The sequence below is a fragment of the Chlorocebus sabaeus genome, chromosome 3 (assembly GCF_047675955.1).
Source record: "Chlorocebus sabaeus isolate Y175 chromosome 3, mChlSab1.0.hap1, whole genome shotgun sequence".
Taxonomy (NCBI): domain Eukaryota; kingdom Metazoa; phylum Chordata; class Mammalia; order Primates; family Cercopithecidae; genus Chlorocebus; species Chlorocebus sabaeus.
In genome coordinates this window covers 31905267-31914693 of record NC_132906.1, presented here as the reverse complement: position 1 = coordinate 31914693, position 9427 = coordinate 31905267, and the positions used below count along the sequence as shown (strand labels likewise).

General features: G+C 36.9%; 1 long non-coding RNA gene across 1 annotated transcript in view; it reads right to left on the bottom strand.

Annotated features, from left to right (window-relative positions):
* Positions 1-404: 404 nt before the first annotated feature.
* Positions 405-9427, bottom strand: part of LOC140711451 (uncharacterized) — a 40847-nt gene continuing 31824 nt past the window's right edge. The window contains exon 3 of the long non-coding RNA XR_012092664.1: positions 405-909. This is a non-coding gene — a long non-coding RNA (uncharacterized lncRNA). The remainder of the gene's footprint in view (positions 910-9427) is intronic.

Here is a 9427-nt window from a genome sequence, read left to right as displayed (position 1 = left end):
TTTGTGTCCTTAAAATTTTTTTAGATCAAATAATCTAAGAGTCTTACATGTACAAGTGATCATCCTGATCATTCAGATGGAAATGATATGTTTGCTTCCATGTCTCTGAAAACCCCTTTCAAATTAATTTCCCTATTTTATTTCATCTGTTTTTCCATGCGTAAGTGCTAATATCAAATATTTCCTTGAGAAAGCCTTTCAGACGTGTCCAGTGCTAAGTTTGTTTAAAGCTTAGCATCCACAGAGTGTTATGTAATGTAGGAGGTGATGGTGGTCCTCCTGGTAATATCCTTAGGAGAGTAATACCAAGAGTTTTGAATTTTCTAAATCAAATATCATTTTAAAAATGTTTTAATAGCTAAATAGAACATCACTTTTAAAATGCTTTAATTTTAGTATTTATTATCTGTATTTGAAAAGGCAATTTCAGAAACAGAACACTGGCAAACCCTAAACACACTTGCCTTCCTCAAGAGTGCAGCTCACTCACCTACTCCTAAATGAGAACTCGGGGATCGAGGGATAGCAATGGATGTTCCCTCCCCATTTAAAAATCTCCTTACTTCTGTTTCGCTTCTGCAGTGTACTAGAGCCCAATTTTACTTGATTCTTTTCACATTTTGTCAAGTAAGAATAAAACACAGATAAAGAAATACGCAGTTGAAAATGCATTTGTATTTTAATCGAGAACTGTGTGTTCAGGAATTATCGCTCATGCAAACAGAGATAGTCATCAATCATAAGTGCTCCTTTGTATCTGCAGCAACTTATTACAGAGAAAAGTATCTCTGGATTCTGAGAAATTTGCTGTCAGAAATACTGCATGGAACTCCTTTCCTTTTTTAATTTCCTGCTAGTCTCCGAAAGGAGAAATGAGGTAGGAGGGATGCTTTTTTCTTCTGCTGGGACCTGAAAATAGAGAGGAACAGACATTAATCTGGAACAGTGTCATTTAAATCAATACTCTGGAAATGATATTAGTTGTTATTTTTATTGTTTAGTATTAAAAATCATAGCAGGATGGGTACAATGCTTAATAAATGCATTTATGTATATGAGAGTAGATAGGTTTTTGTGTGTATAATTTGGTTCACACAAAACTCTATTACATTTTAATTGTGAATCAGAGAGAGCAAGACACTTAGGACAGGAACCCAGGGTTTCTGCCTCCTACATCATTACCATATTATATTTTCTTTATCTAATTTATTTAAAAATCAGATATTTGGTTAAAATATGAATTTGAGGGATCTGAATAACTCTGCATGTATTTATACACATGTGTACACACATGTATACACATATGTATATAGCACAAGAGAATTTTTTCACATCCAGTAATCAAGATTTTGATTTACCCTTTGCAGTTTTTAAACAATAGTTTTAATATTTAATATAGTCCTACCTTCAACCTGTATTTTCCATATTTAAATTATCAAGTTTGAGAAATGAGCAACAATTTAAATCCCCAATCAGCATAAACTAGATGGTGAGACAAAGGCCACCTGCAAGTTGTATTCTAAATGTTCGGTCTTTCCGTATGCTTCTATTTTTTATTTCGCATGATATGTAAACATCATCCTGGTAGGAATAATATTTTCTTTTTTTATAATTCCTTATAAGTATGAGAGAATACATTGATATTTTAGCAAGACATAGCTGTCTGAATCTAATTGTGTAGGTTTTTAATACCTCACACTTTGTCTCCTCATTCTCCTCATAAACTATGAAGTCAAAAGCTAAGCAGAAGAACATTTCAACAGTAGGTTGATCTCAAATAGAAGCAATGCCTACATCTATACCATCCAGAACATGTCCTTCAGTAGTTATTTGGAAGACATCAAGAGACACCAAGTTTTACAGCCTTGGAGATAGGGAGTGCCTTTTAAGGGTTAAGAGTATGACCTTTAGAGTTAAGGAAACCTACGTTTATATTCAATCTTTCCTACATGAGCTTAAGCAACTCTTTAATCCTCATTCTCTTCATCCATAGAATGGAAATAATATAATCTATCTCATTGGATATGTTTGGTAAGGATTATAAATTAATATGTATTCAACATACTAATCATCAGGGAAATAAAAATTAAAACCAAAATGAGAGATCCCCTGTTAGGGTGGTTATTACTAAAATGACAAAAGATAATCTTTTATGTATGGCAAGCATGTGAGAGAAGAGAACCTTTGTATAACTGTTGGTGGGAACGTAAATTAATATAGACATTATGGATTATGGAAAACATGGAGTTTCCTCAAACTAATAATTTAGCTACTATATGGTCCAGCAGTTTCACTTCTGGGGAGCATATACACCAAGGAAATGAAATTAGTATCTCAAAGAGACACCTGCACTTCCATATTTATCACTGTTATTCACAATAGACAAGATATGGAATCAACCTGAGTGTCCATCAATAGATAAGTGGATAAAGAAAACAAACATAATGTACATATACAATGAAATACCATGCAGCTGTAAAAAAGAAGGAATTATTGTCATTTGCAACATGGATTAACCTAGAGAATGTTATGTTAAATGAAACAAGCCAGGCATGTAAGGACAAATACTTCATGATCTCACTTATATGTGAAATCCAAAAAGTTGAAATTGTAAAAGGAGACAGTAAAATGGTGGTTGTCAGGAGGAAGGGGTAGGAAATGGGCAGATTTTGGTGAAAGCCTAAAAAGTTTAAGTTAGAATAAATAAGTTCAGGGGATGTATTGCACAGTGTTGTGACTACAGATAATAATGTATACTTGAAAATCATTCAGAGCAAATCTTACATGTTCTTACCACAAAATAAGTATGTTGAGGTGATGAATTGTTAATTAACTTGATTTAATCTTTTCATGATGTGTACATATATATACATCAAGACATCACATTGTACACCAGGAATATATATATATTCTATGGGTCATTGTACCTTAATAGAAGTGAAAATATATATATATAACATAATATATAATGTATAATATATAAAATGTAATATATGTAATATATAATGTTTATGAAAATGTTTATATATGTTTTATACATAATATACAGTATATATTATATATGTTTTATATATAATATATATAAAAAACACTGACTACTATCTTCACATGGTCACTCTTTATTTGATAGTACTTAGTAATTATAATTTAATCATATTATCTATGCTTCCTTTGATACTGTTTACCTTTTGCCCACTACTCATTCAACAAATATTTATTGGGTACCAACTATAACTATGTAAGAAGCATAGTCTCAGATACACAAAAGCACATATCTGTTCTCATGTGATCTGTACTAACGTATTACTCATAGTTTTTCATTATGCAGTCTCTACATTTTCTGTTTATTACTGTGGTTATGCCATTATTCCAATAGTCTCACAAATAAATGTAACGTTTTTACTGATAAATGATTCAAAGGACGGATCAATGCTATGAGGACCTTGTTTTTCCATATTGAAAGTAGACCTTCTACATAGCATTTATCCATAGAATCTCAAGGTTAGAAAGAATTGAAGACACCCAATTAAACAAGTTCGTGTTTGTATGTTATTTATTCTCTTTAATTATTCTCCTCTGTACATTTTCTATCATTTAGTCTAATTAAAGCCCGTTCTCTCCGTTCCTTGTCACTTTCTCAACTTACTATAACGTAAGATAAATAATTATGACCAAAAATAAGGCTGGGATATAAATGGGAAACAATATAGTAAAATCTTGTTAACCCAATGCTAGTTCATTCAAAATAACATTCAAATCGAATCAACAGTTATTCCCCAGTCAAATAGATATGGTTTTCTCATTAAAATTGTTCACTTAATACAAAGCATGCATTATGAATTCTTTAAGGCAGAAATTAGGTCCCAAGAGGACCTTGCATTATTAAAGAGGTAGAATAATTCCAAGAGTTGCCATGAAACAGCTGTATATCAGCTACAACTGAAGCAGTATCTGTGGACCACTGCGATTACTTAAGGCTGTGGGATTTGGTTCGTAGACAATCATTCATTCACGTCTCAAAATCTGCAACATTTTTCATAGGAAGGACTTCACTGCTTTTTATAGCATTCAGTGTTTGGTACAGACTTATTTAACTTTAATAATTAACAATAATTGAAGAAGTGCTCTCGCTCAACTGTGATCTAAATTTTCAGTGAGACGCTTTTTTACGATCTGCTGGAATTTCTAAACATTCAAAATTTTTCATTGTGATTGCTATGCTTATATCACTTGAGAACTGTTATGGAAAAGTTCTAAGTGTATTTGGAGGAAAGAACTGGAAGATACAGGACTGCATTTTTGAGAGGCACATTTCCTCCTCTTTGCTATCTTCGAAATGGAGCTACTGTGATCTGATGCTCAGAGGATCTCTGATGTTTGTTTCCGGACTTAATGCAATTTTAATGTTTAAGAACCTGAGGATGATTGGATTAGAAGTGTTATAAAAGCACATATTACTAGGATTGTTCAAAATGTTAACTGCATCATTTCATTATAAAAGGAAATCTTGTTTTAGTCGGAATCCCTGGGGGTACGGATGGCATTTCTCTTTTACAACTATTAAACAAGACAAAGGTCGACAGTACATACAGTAAGCTTTGAGCTATCAGGGGATGATTTTAGCATATAACTCCCCCTCTGTTCTAGGAACTATTGAGAACAATTATTTCCTGCTGTGGCCCAAGTTGTGTCAATATGAAAATTCATTTGGGAAATGTGTAAGTCATTAGAAAAGGTTTGCAGTATTTTATCCCCCAAAGGATAAAATATAACATGCTATGTCACCATGGTGATTTATGACTCTTGAATTTCCTTGGGATAGATAAACCATGTGCAGTTTAACATCCTATACTCTTTAAATTAACCAGCATCACTCTCTCCATGATCCATTTGCATCACAGAGAGGGGCAGATTTGAAGGTTACATCACAAAAGCATGTGAGAGCAGAATCTATGTTTTAGAGTAATAATTCATATAATAAAAACTACAGTTTTATGGAAAGCCAATTCAATTTATAAAAGAGGTATGATAGCATTAATGTTGCCATTTCACTAAAACAGGCATACTTTCAAAACGTATTTTTGTTTACTCTCTTATGCACACTTTCCTAGCTGTAACAGGAAACAAAGATATCTAAGATTTGACCCCCATTTTAGAAAATGGAGAACTAAAAATCATAATAAATTTATCTTACTCTCTAATTTCAGCTCCATCAAACCAGAGTCAAAAACAAGAAAAACCAGGAACCATAGAAGAAACCTCTCTGTCTTCCTCCTAGATTTACTCTTAAAACAGAGCTAATGTTACTGACTTAAGAGCTAGTAAACCCTATTTTATGCCAGACAGCCAACTGAAAATTTCTCCTCTTTAAATGTATTTCAAAAGGAAAACGAAGTGAAGAATCAGCTAAAGCACCCCTGGGAGAACCCTGGTGCTCACAGTGTTGATGTCTTGAAGAAGAGATCCTGGAACTGTTTTTCTGTTTCTACACAAGGAAAGGAGACATTTCTCTCTCTCTTTGCAAACCCAAGATATTGAAACTCTTCACCGTTATGCTAACCAAAATCTTGCTTATCCTCCAACGTTTGACTCCTTTCTAAACATGAACCAGAGTTAGTCTCACCCTTCTGTGTCCTCCCGGAACTTCCTACACAACTTATTTATAGTTTTTGACAATTCCGCACCATGAGAAATACACGTATTCCTATCTCCAGAGCAAGAATATAGACTGGAAGATAATCCATATCTCATCTTATTCATTCTTGTATTTCTACAGTTTGGAAAAGTACTGGCATTTATGAGGCACTTAATGAGTTAAATAATGGGCTACAATAAATGTTTGAGGTGATGGATATCACTAGATTTGATCGTTACACATTGTATGCTTGTATCACAATATTACAAGTACCCCATAAATATGCACAACTATTATATATTCATAAGAATTAAAAATGTAAATAAAACTTTTAAAAGCAATATTTTGCTTTGGGGGGTTTTCCATTCAGAAAAAAAAAAATGGGCCATGGACCCTCTTTTTGATGACGGTTGGCCTTCTGTACCCATGGATTCCATATTCATGGATTCAACTAACTGCAGATTGAAAAAAAAATTCCACAAAGTTCCAAAAAGCAAAACTTAAATTTTTCCTGTGCTGAGTGTTATGTTGAATTCATTCAATTGAAGTGATGTGTGAGCCCTGTATTAGGCATTATACATAATCTAGAAATGATTTAAAGTATATAGGAGGAGATGTGTAGGTTATATGCAAATATCATGCCATTTTATATAAGGTATTTGAATATCCGTGTATTTTGCTATCTGTAAGTGTCAGGGAACCAATCCCCCATAGAAACCGAGAGGGAAGACTGTATTTTAAATCCTTTTCCATGAGGGCATGATGGACTTGCTTTACACAGTTTCAGAATCAAATCAAAGGCCTGTGAGTAGAAGTTCTTTGGAGGCTATATTGGAATAAGCATAAGGAAGCACTGTCAATATTTAGAAACTACCAGTAACTGGAAAGGAGCCTGTCACTGGATGTATTTAAGCAGAAAATTAATACCAATCTGGTGGCAATGTTACATAGGAAAATCCAAAATCAGATTAGTTTGTACTAGGCAGACTTAATTTTTGTTAATTCTTTTCTATTTTCCATTCATGTAGCAAGCGTAAAATTTTTGTTTCTTTTCTTTTCTTTCCTTTCTTTTTTTTTTTGTTTTTTGTTTTTTGTTTTTTGAGTCAGAGTCTTGCTCTGTCGCCCAGACTGGAGTGCAGTGACTCAGTCTTAGCTTACTGCAACCTCCGCCTCCTGGCTTCAAGCAATTCTCCTGCCTCACCCTACTGAGTAGCTGGGATTATAGGCATCCGCCACCACACCCAGCTAATTTTTGTGTTTTAAGTAGAAATGGGGTTTCACCATGTTGGCCAGGCTGCTCTCAAACTCCTGACCTCAGATGATCCACCCATCTCTGTCTCCCAAAGTTCTGGGATTACAGGCATGAGCCACCGTATCTGGCCTCCTATTTTGTTATTCACTGAGTAATGAGCCTGCTTTAAGTGTAACAGAGAAGATCATAAGGAGAGCATGCACTTGGATATGGCAGTGTCCATTGCTGACTTTTTCTGCTTCACACTTTACTTCCTTAGTCTGCATATCCAGGTTCCAACCAACCACTGTGTGTGTGTTCTTGGCTCATGTTCCTGGCTTCTTGTGATCTAAAACCTTAGCTTGGATCCAGCTCTACAGATCATTAGACTGGATTCAGGTTCCCTGCTTATATTTTGAACTTCCAGGCCTTCATCTCTTGCTTATCTTCAGCATTTGCTTCCTTCCTCTTCTTTACCACTTTTTCTGATTTGACAATACAACCACCTGCCACTGTCTTCCCTATTTCCTCCACGCCATCCTGATCCCCACCTCAAGCCACTTTATCCCTGTTGCCAAGACCCAGTATTCTGAAGTCCAAAGATTTTTTGGCAGTTAACATTGTAAAAAAAGATTTAGCTATATTCGCCCAGATTGTGGAACAGGGAGAGGCTGGGGTATCAATTAGGGAATTGACTCAATTTTAGAAAGTATAAAAGGAGTGGCAGCAGAGACATATTCTCCACTGCTTTCTACCGCCACAGTTATGAACATGTGTATTTTTCCAGTTTTTAGTCAACCATGGAAGAGAGAGGCAAAGAAATTAGCTTTGATTTTTTTTTTTAATTGTTAAAGAAACTCTTCAACTGTAAGAATTTGCATGTATCTGCTGATATAGTTTGGATATGTGTCTTCATCCAAATCTCATGTTGAATTTAATCCCCAGTATTGGAGGTGGGGCCTAGTGGGAGGTAATTGGATCATGGGGTGGATTTCTCATGAATAGTTTAGCACCTTCCCCTTGGTGTCCCTGTGATAGCAAGTGAATTCTTGCTAGATCTGGCAGTTTAAAAGTGTGGTACCTCACTCTCTTTCTGGTTCCTGCCTTTGCCATGTGATGTGCCTGTTCCCACTTCATCTTCTGCTGTGACTGTAAGCTTCCCAGAGCCTCCCCAGAAGCAGATGCCAGTGTGATGCTTCCTGTACAGCTTGCAGAACCGTGAGCCTACTAAACCTCTTTTCTTGTAAATTACCCAGTCTCAGGTATTTCATTATAGTCATGCAAGAATGTCCTAATACACCTGCCAAAAGGTTTCACTCAGAGAATCAAAGCGCTGCCATCTGAACTCAGAATGCACAACAACCCATGTCGAGGACAGAAATCATTGTATAACAATCACCTAGATGATGGGTCAGACAGGCGGGACCGGGAGATGACAGCAGCGGAAGTGGCCCCTCATCACCCTGTGTTTGCGGGGTTACACACAAATGTAATTAAGGGCCTGGCTGGTGTGCTTCTGGTCTCAAGGTTAATTAACCACAGGAAAATGACACCTTCAGGTGTCCTGTTTCAAAACAGCACTCACAGGAAGAAACATGACTTTAAACTGACAGCACTGACATTGCCAGAGAGCATCGTTGAAATCAGCAGAGGTGAAAACAAAGACTGACATAGGTTACTGCACTGCTGACAGGGTGGAAAAAGGACACATCCTTCCTTCCTTCGGTAGAAATAACACTTAAACTGAGAAAAACTCACCCATGGTGCCCCACTGTTGAGTGGGAGCATCGCCCATGATTAACTGCATGTGGAAAGCTCTATCCTCTGTCCTGCTCCCTGTACTCGATCCCCCTCAAGGCTGGCATTACTGAGCCCCACGTGCTGACCCCAACACAGCCACTCCACACTCCCAGGACTCCTCAACTCATTTCAGACAGTCAGCATAATGGGGTGACTAAAGCCCCTAACTCCCAGTGGATACCGAGACCTAACTTCAAGCTCCTTACCTTCCTGGAGGTTTATTCTCTTCCCATTTAAGATCTTTCTTAAATTTTGCATCTTTTCTGTATTCCAATTATCAAGCTATATCCAGATGGATCTTGCATGTCCATATGACCTGGAAGAGGCACACTTAGTGAGAAAGAAAGATGCTTTCTGGTTCTCAACACTGACAATCCTTCAGTTTTTTGGCAGGTATACTTGCCTGCCTGTGCAACTGAGAGGCTGTACTACCTGCTAAGGTGTGCAGTGGGGGGCAGAAAGAGGACTTTTTTTTCCTAGGGTGACTGAGACCCAAGCAGCCCGCATAGGACCCCTCTCAGGTCTCTCTGAGCACTGAGTACAGTGTGTGTGTGCTCTGCTCCCTCTCCAACCAAATCCCCTCTGCTATCAATTTGTAAACAACTCAGCTCTGCCTGCATAATATGTGAGCAGGCAATGCCAGCGCCACACTGTGCCCTTCCCTGTTCCCGGCCAAGTGCACCTGCTGCCCAGGGCTCTGGCTGCTGCTGCTGCTACTGCAGTTATTATGCTCTGCCATCGCTGGCCCCGCAGCTCGCTGG